Source organism: Euprymna scolopes, chromosome 14 (genome assembly GCF_053919585.1).
Source record: "Euprymna scolopes isolate OS-2025 chromosome 14, ASM5391958v1, whole genome shotgun sequence".
Lineage (NCBI taxonomy): Eukaryota > Metazoa > Mollusca > Cephalopoda > Sepiida > Sepiolidae > Euprymna > Euprymna scolopes.
The window spans coordinates 136,836,783-136,858,658 of NC_136495.1; the positions used below are offsets into that span (position 1 = coordinate 136,836,783).

The 21,876-nt window shown below is 33.7% G+C and overlaps 1 protein-coding gene across 1 annotated transcript in view; it reads right to left on the reverse strand.

The window, feature by feature from the left end:
• The window catches only part of LOC145293276 (uncharacterized), a 540,389-nt gene that overhangs the window by 410,879 nt on the left and 107,634 nt on the right, over positions 1-21,876 (reverse strand). The gene's annotated exons all lie outside the window — the stretch shown is intronic.

Consider the following 21,876-nt stretch of genomic DNA (forward strand, 5'->3'; position numbering starts at 1 on the left):
TGCCTTAGTTACCGTAGTAATATCACGTATCCTTACGCACGCATTGGATGTTTTATGAAGATATATGCCATGAGTAATGAATTTAGTGCTAAATTTTCGTAAGAATATATAGGAGAGATAGAGGGTTCTTGTAGATTGGTATCACGTGAATAAAATATGTATCGCCATGTTTTACACGTGAAACCAAATGAAAAGCAAATGCACACTAAGCAATATTATAAAATAGTATTATTTGATTGCCTAATCGACATTTGCACATTGATTATATAATAAAAAGAGACATATTTATGGCACTAAATTTATTAAAAAATTACAGTATTTACCATCGACCTATATACCGTGGAACATGTGTATGTTTCCATGAATGTTTTTTTCTACTTACGGTCTATTGGTTATTATGTAATTTTGGAGTTGTTGTTAATATCGAAATCAATAATCCGTTTCTATATATACACATATGTACTCTAAGTAATATACGAATATTTAATCTTCAGAATGTATGTAGTAAAAATTACGTGTTCTTTCAGTTTTAAGTCGCATCTAAATGTCGTATATTATTCTATCAATCGATTTAAACACATCGGTTGATATATGCCCTATCTTAATTAAGGTTGGTTTCTGGTTATATACAAGATAATTTCGCCAGGTTAAACGATCATTTAGTGTACATATTATTTTAGAAAAACAGTTTGAGTGCTATTATTTACCACGGGTATTTTTTTGAGTGACGTTGACAATCGGCAAATAATGTTCGAGTATTGGGAATAGTTGTCTTCGTGCCGCTGCGGTGTAGATGAAGATTCGGTACCCGCTAAAAAAACCGCTTACTCTCGCATGGCATTCACGACTCTCAGTGGGCGAACGTTTCATAACTTTAGGAGTAGCGATAAAGTACCTTGTTTGTTGTTAGTTTCATGGCTTTTGGTAAACCACTACTTTTGTTCGGTGTTCAAAAGTGTCGAACTGTTTGCGCCTTTAATTACCATTTTGGTGGGATATGAAAAAGACAAGTTGCATTTTAATGTGTTTTCCATGCATCGGCGTTTGTTGTACTTTTTTAGATTCTATTTGCTAAAAATATTGATTTACTAGTTCCATTACATGAATTAATGTATCAAGTCCGGCCCGATTCAGTTAGTTGCATTCCTTAATGCATTATATTTTAATTTTGTAGTTTTCCCCAGTAATGGGATGCTTAGTTTAATTCACCTTCGTATTTAATTCGTGTATCATAACGGTATTTGTTTTTACATAGAAGTCAACACTTCTATACAGCCAGGAGGCTACTATACGATAAGTGTACATTATTCAATGAGAATGTATCGTAATAATAGTTAGTAGTGGTAATTTTGTAAATTGGTTACTTAATGTGACGAATAATCAAGAACTTTCTGGATTTGTAGACGGCAATAGTGTAGTTATTTGGAAAGCAGGAGAATAGAAAGACGTTCCACAGTTGTTCTGTTCTAAGATAGCGAAGCGTTGTTTATTGAATGCACGTTTAGGATAAAGAACAGATAAAGATTGTGGGAAATTATTGATATTTTTATCAACTAGACGAATGTTTTCGTGAAAGTTAGCCAGATAGAACTATAGATTGAAGCCCACACGAGCACTTTCCAGGAAAATAACGAGAAAAAAGAGACAGGCAACGCAACGACTTTTCCTTTGGAGAGGGTTTACAGGGAAGAGATAATGCCAGCCTACAGTTAGTTACGAAGGATTTTTGAAACTGTCAAAACAGGATAAGTGTTCCTAGCAGCTCCTTCCAGGATGTGGTAATAGTCTTCCACCATTGAACGTACTCATCACTTAGGCAGATAAACACATGCATCAGCAGTGAGATATCTACTGGGCAGTAGAAGGATGCAAACAATCTTACAGTAGCCTTACAAACGTTTGAATGTAACAGCTTAGATCAGACGTAAATGCGGGACCTAGACGCTTGTCAAATAATGGCGCTTCTTCAACACGAAATACATTCATTTCGATTGATGTAAGGCTGGGATAAATGTACTGATGCCGTAAATTTAAACGCATGATATAACATGCATTAATATAAACCAGCTGCTCCGCACTGATTTATATAAAAACAGAGAAAACAGCGACACCTTTATTGTGTACGGCATTTTATGTGTCGTCATAGATGTTAATGTTTTCAGCATAAATCTTTACAAATGATCTAAGAATTTTACTTGGAATATTATTGATGGAGATCAGGAAGAAAGCTATGCTCTGAATTAACTAGTAAGAGACTTCAGCATTAATATAGTAAACTTCTGATGTCTGTCAATCAACCACTACACTTGTTAACCTATCAGAGATAAATGATTAAATAATTGAACAAATAAAAAAACACACACATTTCCAGCAGAACTCTAGCTGGCGATGTTGTGGAGAATATTTTATGTCATGCTCTTTTAGGGCACTTTGATAAGTCAAGGGGTATTATTCTAGGAATGAAGTCTTCGTCAGAAGATTAACTAATCCTATGATATATAAATAGTAGAACATCTACTATAGATCTAATAAAATGGAAAACATATTTCATTTTACTGAGAAGTTTATTCTTGCTATATTGGAATACTACTACGTTTTAAACAAAGATTCAAGCAACTTACTCGTGACGCACTGGAGACTGATTAACTTGTATTGAGAGGGAGATGACAGACACCTGAATTTTTAAATTCGTTACATACTGATGAGGTTTGAACTAATTCTTTGAAGCAATTATTCTTAAAACGACGCTTTAACCATATTGTAATTATGAGAGCTAGTTCTAGTTAAAGCTTTGTCAGCATTATAATATAAATGCCATGGGGTCAGGTGATTTACTAGAATCGGTGCTTTTATAAGCTTGTGGAAATCACTCACATATGTGTGTATGGTGCATAGCTTGTTTTCAGATACAGAAAGAAAAACAAAATATTGGCGAGCCTGGCCGCGTGGAGTAGAATAAGCTGCAATGTTTTTGTCAAAGATGCTGCCTTGTCCGATGCTGACGAGATTACCTCAGAAGTATTTATGGTGTTTAGCATATCGCACATGTTTATATTCAGAATCATATTGGTTATTTGCCAAAACTGGTGGCTACCGTGCCGTTGCTCACCTACTTTCGAGTTTACGAAACTAAGTATAAAACTACCTCGTGGTGTTCAGCACTCATTTGCAGTGGAAGCTGAAAGTCCTTAATGCGGCTTTAGTCATAGTAGACTTATTATATTGGAAGCATTAGAAGCAGCACATTCTAGAGAACAATACAATGTTAAATGTTTCTGGATTTTTATAGTATATGAAGCGGATTGTATATATACATATATATACATATATATATATATATGTATATATATATATATATATATATATATATATATATAATTAACTATTTACTAAAGTATACACTACAACCGAGTTGGCATAAGATCTCAGTGGAGACAGCACTTAGAGCAACTGTAGGAAAGATCTCAGTGGAGACAGAACTTAGAGCAAATGTAGGAAAGGTTTTAAGAGATTAGTATTTTTTTTTTATTTTTTTTTATTACATTTTCACCCCAAACAAGGCAAATTGCCACTTTGGTGTAGGGGGCTACTATCAGGGGCAACAACTACTGGGGTACTACGTAGGGATTTAGGCAGCAAGGTGTCGGTTCACGTTACACTTGAACTTCTGCACGTCAGTACTGTTGGGGAAGCAGGGACCTGGAATGGAATTCCAGAGTCTTGCGGTTCTGGGGAAGAAACTATTGGAGTAAAAAGATCTTTTACATCTAGGGACCTCTACAGTGTCGGTTTGTCGAGGGTGCTCGCGTCGTGGGGGCACAAGTGATTGCAGTTCGTCAGAGCATTCACCACTAAAATACTTGTAGAAAAGGCAGAGGGATGCAACATTTTGTCGATGGGACAGAGGCTGAAGCTTAGGTGTCAGTTCAGGGCCTATCAGGTTTGCGACTCTCTTTTGAACCTTGTCAAGGAGCGAGAGACTAGTAGCAGATGCACCAGCCCAGATGTGGCAGCAATACTCCATACATGGGCGAATGGTGGCCTTATAGAGGTACAGGATACTTTCGGGTGTTAGTAGTTTTCTAGCACGGTAGAGAGAGCCTACCTTTCTTGCAGCGGCCCTGGCAATGCCTTCAATGTAATTGTTCCAACTCATGTTTTCTGTGAACGTTAGGCCAAGGAGCTTGAAAGATGGACTCTCAGATAAAGAGTCGTTGGCCATTGCTATGGGTGGTAGAGAGGGTTTCTTGTAATTATTGAATGAAACTAGTTTAGTCTTGGCAGCATTGAACGCGACCAACCACTTTTGTCCCCATTCCACTACAGATTGGAGGTCTTCCTCTAGTGTTTCTGCCATTTCTTTAGAAATGTGTTCATTCGTCTTCCTGTCGTGTCTGCCATAGAGTGTAGTGTCATCAGCATATATACCCATCTCAGAGGCAATGTTGTCGAGGAGGTCATTTATGAATATCAGGAAAATAGAGGTCCAAGGATAGAACCCTGGGGCACTCCCGCATTTATATCATATTGTTTAGATGTGCGACCGTCGAGGACTACCTGGATTTTTCTCTTATCTAAGAAGGATTTAATTATGTTAAGTAATCTACCAGTGATACCGTATGATCTGATTTTACTGAGGAGACCCCCATGCCATACCCTGTCAAAAGCCTTAGATATATCTAGAGCTACCGCTCTGCCTTCCCCCGCTTTGTCCAGTGAATGGTATATACGTTCAGAGATCACAGTGAGGATGTCTGCTGTGGAACGGGCTTGTCTAAATCCATATTGTTTGTCAGTCAGTAGTTTAGCATCTGTAAGATGATGGACTAGAGCATGGTTAATTATAGTCTCAAATATTTTGTGCAAAAAGTGGGAGGAGGCTAATGGGGCGATAATTTGATGGGTCTGTCCTTTCGCCAGAATTCTTGAATACTGGTACAACAGAAGCAGTTTTCCAACAACCCGGAAAGCAAGCTTCATTAATACATTTGTTGTAGAGTTTGGAGAGAACTGGAGCAACTTCGGCTGAGCATTTTTTTAATAGCACAGCTGGGATAAGATCGGGTCCACATGCTTTTGAGGTGTCAAGGTTTTTTTATGATAGCATGCACCTGAGCAGGGGTGGTTTTCAGATCGTCTAGTGTGGCGTCTGTCCGTATAGGAAAGTCAGGTAGGGGGTGGTTGGAAGGGTCCAGTGTGGAGTTTGAGGCAAACCGACTGGCAAGCATGTTAGCCTTGTCGGTTGCTGACAAAGAACTTCGTGATTGTTGGTTAGTGGGGGAATTGTTGATTGCCCAGAGTATACCGGTCGTCAGTGTAATAAACACGGGTGAATTCGTGAAAAATCTGAGTGAGGTCGTAAGGCATTGAGAAATAGTAAAAGCAGCACCACTAATAATATTAGTTGTTTGAGTGGGTTTACCATTTTATTTTGTGAACATTGAGGTTCCCACAGTAGTAAATGGTATTGTAAGATAATCAGACAATAAACTTTTAATTTTATCAAATGCGATCTTTATGATAATAACTGAACTCATGGGTTTGGTAGGGGGCAAATATAAATACAGTGGTGTAAGTGCAACTCAAAAACACATATATGACCATATGGGGACTTTTCTAGAACTGTGCCTACAACTCTGAAAGCCATCCCTAATGGAGGCATGTATTCGATGCCTATGCAAAGCTTACGGCTGAATTTCTGATGTTAAATTAACATGTGTTTTAATTACGAACTCATCTATAGAAATAGTCGGCCAAATTGAAGTTTCGCTTAGAGAGAATATGACTGGTTTAATATTATGTAATTGAATTGCACCTTCTTAAAGGGTGAAAGGGAGACATCTGATATTGCACATAATGGGAGGTGGTGTGTGCCTTGGAAGTTTGAGTTCTTAGTTTAATCTTGTATACGTTCTGGAGACTTTACATGATAGAGTGTTGTTTTTCTTGGGGAATAGGTCAACAAACTTTGTTTGAGCAAAGCTGTAGGGAAAAATAAGGAAATAACAGAAGTGAGGATTTTTTGAAGACCATAAGATAAAGACACACCGATTACCCTCTCATGTGACATCACGAAACTCACAATAAACTACTACATGATCAGAATCCATTTACAAATAGAGATACCGCAGCTCCACTACTTTGAACCTGTAGATCAATTTTAGTCAAAAAATTCGGATCCTTAAATATAAGGCAGATAACGTAAGTCCATTAAAACGTTAAATCCCATCACCCTTATTAGTAAAATAGGTACAAGTATGGAAATAGAAAAAAAAATTCTTATATTTAAGTCCACTGCTCACACAAAAATATTGAATGCCTATAATACAGCTATTTCTTCTCATATTTTCAGAATAATTACTCATTCAAAACGAGAAATGAGATACAAATTAGGAAAATCAAGATTTATGGCAGCTGCAGACAACGCGCCCACGATGCATTTTCTGCAGTGTTTTCCGTTTTTTCAGCAGTGCTTGTTTATTTTTATTATTCCAGGTATTTACATTTACTATTGAAATGTGTGAACCCGAATGGATTTGTATTTGCATTTCTTTATCAGAAATTGTTATAGTCACATATTTACGCAAAAATGTTAGGCATTCTCAGTCTCTGTAAATCAGATTCGAGTTTTGTATTTAATTATATTTCGGCAATGAGTTCCATTTTCTTCTATTATTTATATAAAAAACATTTTCCTGATAAATATAGACAGTCCCTAATACAATGAATACAGAGACTTCCGTACTAAATAGTTCTGTACGATGGGCCACAGTTTAATGCAGTAAAATAAAATTCACAAACTGGTTATGTTCGTTTGACTCTACTTTCTATAATATAAGACAAAGTTTTCTTCTCCTCCGAAAAATCTTTGCAGTCGGTACTAAAAAACGTTTACACAGACGAAAATAAGAATCAAATGAGTTTTATTCTTCAGGTCTGTACCAGAACTTATAAACAATGTTTCGTATTAAAACTTGTGAAACTGTAATACTATTTTCTGCGCACGTAATAATTGTTTGAGTAAGCGTTTTTTTTCATATGCTGTTTATTATCTCTTTGCGTCTCGATTAGAAAAAATATATACTCAACGATTAAAAAAAAAACTCTCATGACAATTAAGACAGCATATAACTTCTAATCCGGTAAAATATAATTAAATGTTTTAAATATTTTTTTAATATATTAGTGGTAAGAATTAATAAAGAAAATATATTAACGGAATAGTAGTTACATATAATACTACTAATAAAATATGTGATAATATCAGAATTAATAACAACTGTTAAAATTTATTTCACGCATGGTGGAGGGGGGCTATTTATTTGGTGTCCACCGCACGAAATGGGACACAAAGTTAGAAGGTGGAAGATAGGCAAGCTCCCCTAAAAAAGGGTCATCTTGGCTTCATCAAAAAATGCCCGGGCACACCCGTCGGCATTCTCCAGTAAGGGTGCCTCCGACAACCAGCAATAATCTTGCCTCATCCGAATGCCTTGTGGCAAGGCCTTGGAGGATGGACCTCCTGGGTGACACCCAAGCAGTGTACCTCAATCCAAGAGATACACCGCCTGTTCCCGGCCCGTAGAAATCGGGTGAGTGTCAATAACGGATCCTTGACGAATATTCTATCCAGTCTCCCTGCCGCCGATGCCACTAGTAGACACAATCCCAATCAATCGTGATGGGGGCCTAAGATTTCAATCATTATAATAACCGATCTATCAGTAGCTTATAAAGTTACTAGAAAACCCGTGGAATTTTGGATTGAAACAGTCCGCTGTCGCCTCTGTCACAAAACTGCATTTGATTCTTCGCTGGCATCTTTCTTACTAATAATTAATAAACTTCAAGATCTGGATGCATTGATCCTTCCTCGCCATCTTTGTTACTAGCAAGTACGTAACACTCAAAACGGGACTACATTGATTCTTCGCCGGTTTGATTTACTGCCACCATCGTTGTTCAATATAATATCTCAACACTTAAGAACAACAACAACAATAATAATATTAGTAATAATAATAATAATAATAATAACAATAATAATAATTATAATAATAATAATAATTAATAGCATAATAATAATTATTATAATAATAGCAATATCAATATACTCCTCACATTATAAAATTATTATTATTATTATTATTATTATTATTATTATTATTATTATTATTATTATTATTATTTGTTATTGTTGCTGTTGTAACATAAAACTACATGAATATATTTTTTATTCCCCAGTTTTTCCTTGGACGCGAGAATCTTAACAGCCATAACATGTAACACATAATATACTGATTTAACACATATATAATATATAGAATTATATACACTGCTGAGGATTACATGCTTACTCTATTCATGCTTTAAAACGTCCCTTACTTGTATTAAATTAATATATGTTACTAAGTTATAATACAGACTTTATAGACTAAAATTCGATAGAAAATTGATGTAATATCATTGGTTAATTATTCCCGTTGTCATACTTGTTTTCTATCTTGTGTTTATTGAATCAGAAAATTCTTAATCTAATTTACCATTCATCTCATGTAATATTTATTTCAATTAAAATTAATTTGCTGAAGCCAATTTTTTATTTGGTATTCACTATTGTTATTTATTATTTTATTTGTTAGTGCGAGCTGATTAAACAATCTGCCAGAATTGATTCGGAAAACCCACAATGTTGCTGCTTCGCTTTCTAAAAAGAAACTATTGAATTAATTCTATTTTCATCACCCAGCAATGAAAGCAGCGAAAAGAAGAGAATAACAGGAAACTAAAAACAAATCGGTTAAAAGACTTCACAGAAAGAGAAGCAAAATTAGTTTCGATTTATGATTGCTATAATTTTTATTCTCACTCTTACTAAATGCGAAGAAATACAGCTCAGAAAATTATTGCACAGGTTATTTATTATGCATATCACACATTTGATAGAAAAAGAAACAATTGATGATTTATTTTGATAGGACAATTGCAATGGTATTCGCTTAAATTAATGAAAAATATCATACTAGTAAATAATGATGAAATGCCGAGCGTGGTTACTCTGTAAGTACAGTTTGTAGAGTAAAAGTGGAATACTATTTTCATTTATCACAGTTCTGTAGAAAATAAACCACTTTAATACAATCACAAAATAGTGATGTCTGCTTAACGTGTGCCCAGTATTCTATGTTATTTCCGTGTGCTCAAATTTATACTAAAAATGTGTTGTATGCATTATAGAAGTTCTCTGCTGTGTGTGTTTTTTGTTCCCCCCCTTGCGTTGTATAGCATTGGTTTGCAGTTCGGAAGTGATTTTCTTTGCGGATCTACATGTAAATATTTAAATTTCTCAAACTCCCCGCCCCACACACTCATATATATATATATATATATATATATATATATATATATATATATATATATATATATATATATATATATATATATATATTATACATTATATACAGAGAGTAAGTATCAATAACATAAGAAAATATAAAAATATATACTAATGTATACACACTTATTCATTTATATAATAAAGGTGGTATATCAATTGGAGTGTAGAATAAGTAAAAACCCTTGATACCATGGTATTTCAAAGCATAACTCTTCGTGTCAGTAGTGGAACAAATATGATATGTAAAATAATAGCTGTGCGACGTCTAGCGATAGTTAAATCAGAAACAAAATAATTGTGCAGTGAAAGAAAAAAATTGAAACTGTTATATATATATTTATATAATATTTAAATAGCAATAACATATTTCAAATCTAGACTAGTATCAAGAAAATGATGAATACCTAATAAAAAACGTATTGCATAAAAGTGTCACGCTGTTGTAAGTGAGAATAATAAAAGTGTCCATGCGAAAATAAATAAGAGTGTGACAAAATATATTGGAAACATACTTATACATGTGCCTTATATATAAGTTTTATGCAGACTAAATTAAATGCAAAATATCCCGTTTTCAATAATAATAAAAAAATAGAATAATGCATAGTAATATTATTTTTCAGTTAAAACAAAATTCCTTAGTAGAATGTTTTCGTTTTTATAGAGACATTGTCTTTCCAGATGTCGCTGGATATTTTTACTTTATACAGGAAGTAAAAATAACTCAATTGGTTGATATTGCCTGAGTAATTCGAAACAGCCCAAATATATATCCAGATGCAGAAGAATCCAATAGGTAAATGTTTGAAACAAAAACGGACAGAAGAAAAACATATGACGATAATGATATCGGCTGAACCAAAACATAAAAACAAGATGCCGGTTATAACTTGAAAGAAAAACAAATTGGTTTCTATGGGAATTGTTTGGTAATAGTAAACGAAAAATAACTGTATGAAAAAAAAATATGGTTAAAAAATTGTTGGTATTTTTTTGTATAGAAAAACGGATTGCAAATGTATATTTTTAACATTCTTAGAAGAAATTGAAATACAATAACATATATTAAGACTATATATGAATAAGTATTCTATTAACTCAATCGTGACACAGAAACCTGATATGAACAATAAGCTTACATTCATATATTTTGGTGTCAATATGCAATCATTTTCGACATTTATTTTTATTTTTTAATGATATGAATTACACCGTATAAGTTTAAAAGAAAACATTTGCTGGTTGAACTGAGGTTGATTTTGTGTGGAGTATAATTGTCGAAGTATTCTCGCATTAACATAATAAATTGAAACTAAAATTTAAAGAAACATAACGATTGCATGATATATTAACATAAATAATCTCAACTAAGAATATAATAGATAGGTTTTGTTATAAATTCAAATGAGAATGACAATGGGTCTCAAATAAGGCAAATTATAAGCGGTCAAAAACAACTGGATATGCAAAGATTACTTTCGTTAACATGGAGAGTAATTCAATATTTCCGAACTTTCTAAAAGCATCGTCGCTTATAAATGAATATCTATCTATCTATCTTTCCATCTAACTATTTATCAATCTCTCTCTCTCTCTCTCTATATATATATATATATATATATATATATATATATATGTACACACACGAACAATAACAGAAACCAACAGATCCATATATGTATATATATATATACATACATATATATATATATATATATAGTATGTTATAAAATAAAATATATATGACGATTAAGCTACACAGAATATCCGCGTTTCTTCAACGCTAGGATTCTCTCACGCTCATGAAATATAGATACACCCCCCCAATATATATATATATATATATATATATATATATATATGTGTGTGTATATATATATATATATATATATGACTTCTTCGTTTAGTCATATAAATTAATATACGGAAGTATAAATTCATGCTGAGGAATCCTAGCGTTGATGAAACGCGGAATATTCCGTGTAGCTTAATCGCCATATTTATTTTATAACTTACATATGTATCGAACACTGTTTAAGAACATACTTTAAGTTTACGCATAAATTTATACTTTCGTATATTAATTTATATGACTAAACGAAGAAGTTATATATATATATATATATATATATATATATATATATATATATATATATATATATATATATATATATATATGAAAGGGGACGTGTCTGTCTGTCTGTCTGTCTGTCTGTGTACATTTCCTTACGCAATAACTCTGTCAATTTTTGGTCTATAGACTAGAAATTTAAAATACCGGGTACTGAGATTTGGGAAAATCGATGTGACGGGTGTCAGCTAGAAATATGCCTGTTAAGGGGTCAAATTTCAACGATTTGACCTTTAAGAACTCTACCGAACTCCTCCGACAATTTTTGGTCTAGACACTTGAAATTTTAGATATAGGTTCCTTGAACCTGGATCTTACTTAATAAAGGGATTTGAGTCCGAAACTATAAATTTTAAGGGGTCATAATAGGGGTCAAATAAAAAAAATACTCTTTTTTTTTTTGCTCAGCATACACCTCCAAACACCCGGGCAACGCCGGGCTGAAATGCTAGTATATATATATATATATATATATATATATATATATATATATATATATATATATATATATATATATATATATATATATATATATATATATATATATATATTGGGGGGTCTATATCTTATGAGCGTGAGAGATTGTATGCATATCAGTACGTCATAACAAAATCGCTATATGAAATTTTAAATATTAGTACTATTATATAATTACCAATGGTCCATGGAACAGGAGTGTATAGAATATATGTGACTTACTTGTAGTTTCATTAAATTCTTTTATATGCAAAATCTGATTCCGCATTTTGCTAATTCCTGCCCTCTGATTAGAAGGAGAGTATTTCTTCGAAACTCCGCGGATAAAGGTCTATCCACTTATCTTGCCCTTCCTTTTTAAAATTTAATATGCTTTTAACTCTTTCTAAAGATTTCTTTTAACATGTTTTATTAATCATTTGTTTATATATATATATATATATATATATATATATATATGTATATATATATATATATATATATAGGTTTGAGTATTATTAAAAAAAATAAATATGCGTGTGTGTTTATATAAAAAAATACAGAGATATACAGTAGCGATCAAAATAACATGCTTTCTATGTTTAATAATTGAAGCCGATTGTAACTGGGTTTTACAGCCATCTGCTGCAGATATTGTAATTAAAATATGTTCAATAAAAACAGCTGCCATATATGATTGGTTTTATTTCGCCAACAAGTATAATTTAAGCGGAATTTATTTGGAAATAATTTATAGAATAATCACATATAAAGCGCATATAGTGTCTTAAATGTGTTGTTTAATACATTTTTTTAGTAATTAAAACTGTTTATATAATAAAGCACACAATTCATTAAATCACGGCATACATTAATTAATTAATGATAAACATAGATAGCTCTATTTTAATATACATATTTACTCCATATTATTGTATTTTTCACTAAGTGGGCCTGATAATTTATCCCCATTAAACAACATATCGAATAATGAATGTTGTTTAAAATAAATTTAAATTATTTTCATATTAATTATTTCCTTGTAGTGTTATCGTACTAGATGCCCTTTTACATCATTCTATGTAAAGTAGTCTCCCACCACCTCCTACTTCATATTGTGTAGTTCACAAATATTTACGTTTCACTAGAAACCTATCCTTTTTTTAAAGGAAACCATTCTGCAATTCACATGAGAAGAGCCCCCCCCCCCACATCAAATAGCCGTAACCGGGTAGATATGCAGGGCGAAACGATAAACTTTGCTCCTTGAATAAAATAGCAGTACACTTTTTTTTTATTTTAAGGAGGATGCATGGGAAACAAAGTACAGAATCTTAGCACTCATTCTGGAGTCAATCCTGTGTCTCATGTGATTGTGGGCCATTTTATGACAACAGCGGATCAACACATACTTCAGCTTATTCTTTGTCCACTTTCCTTTTGACTTTCAAGCCGACTTCGAACATGTGAGTTTGCATCATCCATTCAATTGACAAGACCGCATTGGAGAACTTCGTTGGTTTGTGCCCGTCAGCAGTGAGCGAGGGGGGATTTGCATTTTAAGGGTGCGGGGAATGGTTCTCCCGTTAAAACTTGTATTGGTTGGCATGCGTTGTTCAGCAGTGAATCTCCGATCTCGCACCTTGAATCTTCGATCGAAAACTTCTATCGCGCTTGGAGTTTGTACACAGCTGGTCAAATAGTTTATAGTTCACAAGAACAAAAGAACGGCGGGTGTCATTAAACAGATATGGAATCGTGTCATTTATCTACGACAAGACTTTTATCGTTCAAAACTTTATTATGAATTTTTACAGGGCGTATGGCATATAAACTTTATGTTTATATGCGTTATCTTAGTATTATTTTATAGGTAAAACGTAAAACTCCAGGAGGTCATGTAATTTGCGAATACAATTATAGAGTACCCAGGAGTAATCACTCCTCAATATTTCCGGAATCAGAACAAAAGTTTCTGATATTAAATATTTTAGTTTGAATTTCCGTACGGAGAGCAATTCAAAATTGCTTTATCGAGTAGATAAAAGGGTTGAACGATACACTTTATTGAAACAATCTATTCAGGTAACTTACTTATGTAGTAGAGCTGACATCTGTTGTATGTAGCCACCTTCGCCTTCAATCGCGGCTTCGGTAGGGTTCGGACTGAGAACATGGTTTTTCCACAAGCGCCCATGGGAGCTAGGCGAACACTCTATAGATAGATGCTTTCAGTCTTGCTTTAGTTTTGTGAGAGTTTATGTTATGTTTCTATACATATGGCCAAACGAAATCATACAGCGCATTCAGGGTGTGAAAGAAGAGCCCCAGAGTAGAAAGGTACAAAGTAGTAAACCCAATTTAAAGCAAAGCATGGGCCTATATTATCTTCTGGGATGGGCCGAGTCCTACCGGTACACCTAGTGGCGGCAAGCGGCCGCTTTATTGAACCCACGGATCACTACACACTTCAGCTAATCCAGGTACGCTTTGGTGTTTACTTTCTAGCCTACTTCGAAGATTTACGGTTACATGACGTACATAAACTATACCGGTACTGGAAACTTTTTTGACCTGTGCTTTCTAGGTTTAAATTTGACTGATTTGCAAGTAAGAGGTATGTGAAATGATCCACTTCCAATACTTGGATCTGCAGAGGGCCTGTATTTTACAGTATCGTCTCTCCGATTTCCTTCGTTTAGCATTGGCACTTTCAAACTTGATAGAAGGTTCCTATCACTCTGTGAATTTATAGACAACTGGAAAACTAGTTGATGGGCAATAACACAATAAAATGGTTTTCATGACACAGAAATGAAATAATGTCCGCTTTTCTAGGGCGATCATTTTATCGTTCCACTCGGTAATATTGATGTTTTACAGAGCGTATGCCCTATAATCTATCAATTTAAATAAATTATCTAAATTTTATTGTTACGAGTTCAAACGTAAAACTTGATCGTCCTATGGTCATTGCGGATAAAATTACGGAGTTTAATTTAAAATATATGTCAATGGTGACTGCTCCATAACAACCTACTTTCTAACATAAACTATTATAGTTCGACATTCCGTAGAAACTGCAATTTCTATATTCCTATATTGACGATATTAATCTAGAGTATGCTCAATATTATAAGGCTTTAAAGTTATAATAACAAGTATTGGATATGATAAGCTGCCCAAACAATAAAAATAACATAAATAAATACAAAAACTTGATCTAACAATCTCAGAAATATAATACTTCTAATAGTGTTACAGTGTATGTAGCATATGAGTTCTTAAGATAATATTTAAAATTTAAGAAAAAATATAATAATTCGGTGTGTATTTAAACCTGTTAGAAATGCGCACAATACGTTTCTGCATAAACATATTTGGCCAGGCATTACGGGAATAGGGAGAATGGCATCGGGGAATATAGCCCTCAATGCGACAAAAAGAAGTAACGAGAAAATTTTTAACACAAGAAAATATTGAATCGCCAGAAATGAAACTTTGATATTAATAATGGCGAAAAGCCAAAACGGAAACGCCGGGAATAAAAGGAAAAAAATGGAGAACATGAGGAAATGTTTTTTGAAATTGTTGAAAATAGGGGCGAAGGTTGGTTGCAAAGGAGATGAGATATAATATTTTTGGTAGCAGGATTCCGTTGGGATAGAATGGCGTGGGGTGTGAAGAAAACCATAAACAACTGCGGACGGGAAATGGAAAATCCAGCAATGTCGACCGGCATTAATGTGAAAACAGATTACAAGAACCGCACTGAAATTAGAGATGCAAGAAATCTTTTACAGATGGACTTTAAAATAGATTAGAAAGAAAAGAAAACACTGTAAAAATCAAAAAATAAATATCAAAAACATAGCCTGCTATATGCATTGAAAAATATATAATTATGTATTTTCAGTAAAATAAAAAAAACGCTACTTTTTCAAATGTTTTACTTATTAAGTGACGCTTCTTTTTGGTTTCATGTACGTATTATGCTTCAAACGGACAGACGTAGCCCAATTCTCTACGTATGATTCAATGAAATATGTAGTATATTTATCCTGCGATTTATTTATAAGAACGTGATTAAAAAAAAAACACTAGTCGTAAATATGTCCAGTCAGCACATATATGCCTTCCTAAATCGTTATCAGATATTTTTAGTTAAAACAATACTTTTATTATATACGAGCCATAGTTTATATTCAAAAAAATTATACACGCTCTGTGTTAATTTTCTACTAAAATATATTTTGTAACCAGTCTATATGTTCCAGATCAATATAATAATATTCTGTTATTCCGGCTGTTCATTAGATATACAATAGATATATGAAGATTTGGTAAAATAAACAAAATTATAAACATGATAGCATGCATTGCATGTATGATATTGACATATTTCTTTAAATTTTATATACTCATATTTTTTACAACAGAATGTGCATATGCTTATTTTTTTAATATGGCCGCAAAGAACTCACTAGTTTATCTGAAATACGAACCACTTATAATTATATGAAAAATAATTTGGTTTCTTGTTCAAAGTAATTATATTAGTGCATTAAGAAATCTATACTCCTAGAAAATGTGTGATTTTTGTTTGATCATATTCATATTAAAAACTCTATTATTTATCTAGAATACTTTACAGCTTTGTTAGTATAGGTCGTAGAATAATTCTCGTCTACAAAAAATCTACCAAATGTGCATAATCTTTTAAGCAGTCACGTAAGATGCAATTATATTCATGTAGATATTCTATATGATTTATACTTGCGTAATTTTGGCGTAGAAAGGTAATAGTAACACGAACTTCTTTCTCTCTCTCTCTTTCTCTCTCTTTCTCTATATATGTATACAAATATGTTGAATTTTACACATTTTGTAAACTCCGGCGTTGACCGATATGCTTAAATATGATATTTTAATTCATGCAGATTTCGTATTTATTATCATGGAACCAAGTGTCCGTGGTTTGTTGTATTGTACTAAATATATAATAGTGATTATGTGTGTGTGTGTATTTTTATTTTTAATTACCGTTTTATCTGATAAACAGATAAAACGGTAATTAAAAAAAATAAAATAAGAAATAAAAAATAAAAATAAACATATATTTGCTCTACAATAGTATTGAGCACTTCCTATGTATACATATATATAGAGAGCTAAAAGAAGACTTTTAGAATCAGCACTAATTTTGAATACTAATACTATTACGCAAAGAAAAGGCTTCTACCATTTAACCCCTAGCATAGGGAAAATAATAATCAAAGAGCAAGGTATCAGGGTGGATCCTGGCTAGCCGTTTTTCTTTGAATGTTTCAGGAAAATAAATAGTTTCGCAGAAGAAAAAAAAATGTACATATTTATTTTAATGCATTTTAAAAGTGTATATATAGACATCAAACAACCTTCCCATACGCACACATATTCGTCCTTTCCCGACATGGGTTGGATTTTTAAAAAACTGTCTTTTTTCGCACGATCTATGACTTTTTCTTTTATCACATTTTTATTTCAATTATCCTGAAGATGTCCTATGAGACAAGGACGAAACGTTGATTTTTTAATAATTTCATTCGTTTTTTTCTATTTTTTATTTAAACACATATATATATATATATATATATATATATATATACATATATGTATATATATATAACTATATATATATATATATATATATATATATATATATATATATATACGTATATATTATTGCATGCGTACAGATATGTGTTTAAAAATGTTTTAAAACTCCTCAGTTTTTGTTCTACAAGCACCAGACTTCATATACAGGGTACTCGAACTCATGGACAACTTTATAGTTCGGTTTAAGCCGGAGCAAATCGATGCCAAAACGGTAAAAAATATATATAAAAATGTAGCATGCCACGTGAAGATCGAGTAATGGCAATAGTAATATGCATCCGAGACGTAATTGCTATAGGTTCATGTTTAACCGTTTTGCTGTGCAACACATAAGTCTTCATAGCCAAGGCATTAACGTCTAAGGAGTCATATGTCAATTAATTGAATGAATCAGATGCCTGGAAATGTATAGAAGCAGACGACCATGCGTTGCCAGAAATTGAATGTGATATTACATACTAGCGGGGCCCCGGCTTACTACGGCATTGAATGGGATGTGTGGAAATATATACTAGTAGAAAAACCAGGATTGAATGTGATGTGTATACATACATACTAGGTTTAGTCCCGGCGTTGCACGGGATTTAATTAATTTCGTGAAACTATATACTGGCTGAAGACCAGGTGTAGCTCGGAGTAGAATTAACTCTGTGTAAATATGTACTATCAAATGACTCGGCGTCACCGGGGTTGATGAAGATATGTGGAAATATATGCTACTAGGTTGCCCGGGATTAATGATTGTTGTTAAATTTTGATTCAATCCTGAAAATTGCTGGAACAGATACCGAACAAATTACTTTATTCAATGTCTATAATTAATTGTATTTTGTGGGAGGAGGATATTATCAGTCTCGTAAATGCCTGAAATTGTTTACGATCTAAGAAAATAATTTATTTCGTGTACAATTAACCGGGAGGGGGGTAATGCGTCAGTTTCGAAAATCGTTGAAACAGTTTTCGATCTCAAATTACTTTTATTCATATATATTGTTGACCTTCTGTGATAGTGGACTAGGCCAGTTTCTCTAAAGAGTTATATATATATATATATATATATATATATATATATATATATATATATATATATATATATATTTATTTATTTATATATATATATATATGTATGTTTTTTTTTTTAATTTTCGATACCTTCGTTTTAGTGGTGGCTAGAAAGAATCATGAGCATGTTTCTTTTAAATGTGCTCTGGAGTTCTCTAGGTGGCTACCAAACCTTCATTTTAGGATGGGAATTTAAGAATTAAAGTTAGTTCGGGTCCAAAAAGCTATCTTCTGCAAGGTAATATTTCCAAAAATGTGGAATACCTGTGGAATCATATTCCAGCAATGACATCGTTCTCTCTTCCTATAATTTTAACTTTGGTGATGGTGGATGGGGTAGAATACATGTATTGATAATGAAAATGTTGGTAAAGTAAAAGTTTCCTAATCATAATCCTTGTTAAGGAATTTATGTAATGAATTTGAGACCCTGCTTAGTTATGTTCAAGAAATTATATCACTTCACTTAAAATGATGATGTCGGTAGGTAGAGGCGACCATTGTTTGTGGAGGTGGGAGATGAAGATGCTATAATGCTTAGAGCAGGTACTATATTCAACCAAAAGACCCAATAACGGTGTTATCTTGCTTAGATTTTTTCCCAAACATTATCTTCTATTAAAAGAGGTATTAAACATTCCCAAACATTATCTTCTATTAAAAGAGGTATTAAAAGAGGTATAACTTTTTTTATTATTTATGACATTGACAATAGATGCCATATTTAAAAAATCACACTACATTTGCTGCTTCTAAAATCAGGTAAATTAATCAAGTAATGCTGAGTGCTTGTTTTCACATTCCAAAAATCATATACATAGCTCAGGTAATTCTGAGCTCTTAGAAGTCACATTCATATCATGCCGTTTACTGCTCAAATAATACCGAAAGCTTCGTTGACATATTGTAAATGTGACATACATTGATCAATAATGATTGCTGATTATTTCCACATACTAAAAATTATATACACCAAGTTAAAATGGGATATCCATACTCTGTTGAAGGGAAACAGCGGTGATAAGGTCACTTCCTGGCTGAGATCAAATACTATACTTTATCTTAGCCGAAAAAAAACAGGTAGTTTCTCCCATGCATTACAATTTTTGTTTAGTATTAGTTAAGATTAATTATCTGTTACACAATCGAATTTCTTCATTTATTTAAACAAGGTGCTTCTACACTATAATGCCTATATACAATTAATATTCAGGTACATATACTAGCTATATGTGTGTATATGTATATACATATATATATGTATATATTAGTCGTCAATATATATGTATATATATATATGTATATATATATATATATATATATATATATATATATATATATATATATATAGTGGGCAAGGTCTGTTGTGGACGTGTGTTAAAAGCACACAGATGTCTTAGCGTCTTTCTGTGCGTCTCCCAAACAAATCACCCCCACGTGCACGTCGTGACTACTGCCACGTACACGTGGCTCTGATGTACGGCGAGTGTTCTGCGCCGTATAACTGGACCTCCACTGCTGTGTGGACCAATGTTATTTAACCAAAGGCTAAGGGTGAGGTAACCCTGATAGAATCTGTAAGCTGCGGCATATATGACCCACCGGTGTGTGGAATATGCTCTGGTGCCCAGCAACCTTAGCTCTAGAAATGGATCAAATAGCATGGGGGGGTGAAGAGGGCTCTGTAAGCCGTAGTAAAGGCAACCTCCCTAGGAGAAGGAAAACTCTTATATAAAACCAGCGATGACTGCTACATCCAATGATGTCGGCTTGCTATTCTTTTTGGATCATTTTGGCCGTTGTTTAGAGAGTGGGATTTTCTCTGTGCAAAGGCTTTCTCGACTATAACAATTTTCATGCACAGGCATTGCTCGATATAAATTAGATACACTTTTTTCCCATTTCGTGTATCTTTATAGCAAAAATACTAAGACGGCAACACATTCAATGAAGTTGGAAAATACGATTATAAACGTAAATGGTAATAAGGGAACTCGAATTTCCAGGGTGTGCACCGGCAGGTTTTTCAAATCTCCACAGCCTGGACCCGGTCGCCATCATGCTACTGCGAGGAAATATATTACAATGCCCACCGGCTGTTGGAATGTGCGGACGCTGCCTGACTATCCGGCAGCAATAACACGCCCAGAACGCAGATCTTCTCTCGTATCTAAGGAACACCAACGTAAAGACATGGACATAGTTGCTCTGTCTGAGGCAAGGCTGTGGGATGGGGGACAGTTTTCTGAGTTGGCTCGGACCTATTCCATTTTCTGGAGTGGTAGAGCGGATGGATGTAAGAGGGAATCAGGCGTGACTTTTGCTATAAAGACATCAATTACTTCTAGCATGGAAGAACTATCCTGTAGTGTGAGTGACCGGATCATGACTATGAGGTTACCTCTTGTATTACTTTTACATGTAGGTCACCACTTTTCAAGGCCCGAAGCCCCCTCAGGGATAAGGATTATTGCGTGTACAGTAATCAATGAGATTGTAGCGTTGTAATCATCAGTATTGGGGGTGTTGATAGAGTGCCTTACTTAAGGGGGCAGTTTGTCAGGAGTTTGTATATGTCGGACTTGAAGACGTCCAAGTTGTTGTAAGGTGGGAAACAGGCAAGCGGCAGAGAGTTCCACTGGTTCAGTTCTAAGAAAGAAGCGTTGCTCATGGAATCTACGTTAGGATTTAGGCACATATAAAGAGTGGGGAAAATTATTGACAATAGTTTAAGCTGGACGGGTGTTTCTCGTGAAATATTAGCGAGGGGGGCGAGGGATTGGAGCTCAGACGAGTACCTGCCATAGAAATAGCGATAAAACATAGAAAGGCTCGCAAGGTCTCTTCTGTGGGAGATATATTGCAGGGAATAGAAAAGGGCATCCCCCACTAACATACGAACTCTATTTTGTACTTTGTGAATGCAGGATATGTTGCAGCTCCTGCCCAGATGTGGAAGCAGAATTCCACCCTTGGACGTACTGGCTTTTATACAGATAGAGAATTGCATTAGTAGCAAGATATCTTCTGGGGCGGTACAATGATCACACCATTTTCCCAGCGTCCATGGCAACAAATTTGATGTATGTGTTCCATTAAAGATCAGGAGTAAAGGTCAACCCCAGACGCTTGTCAAAACATGGAGCCTCTCCAAGACGAGAGCCATCTATTT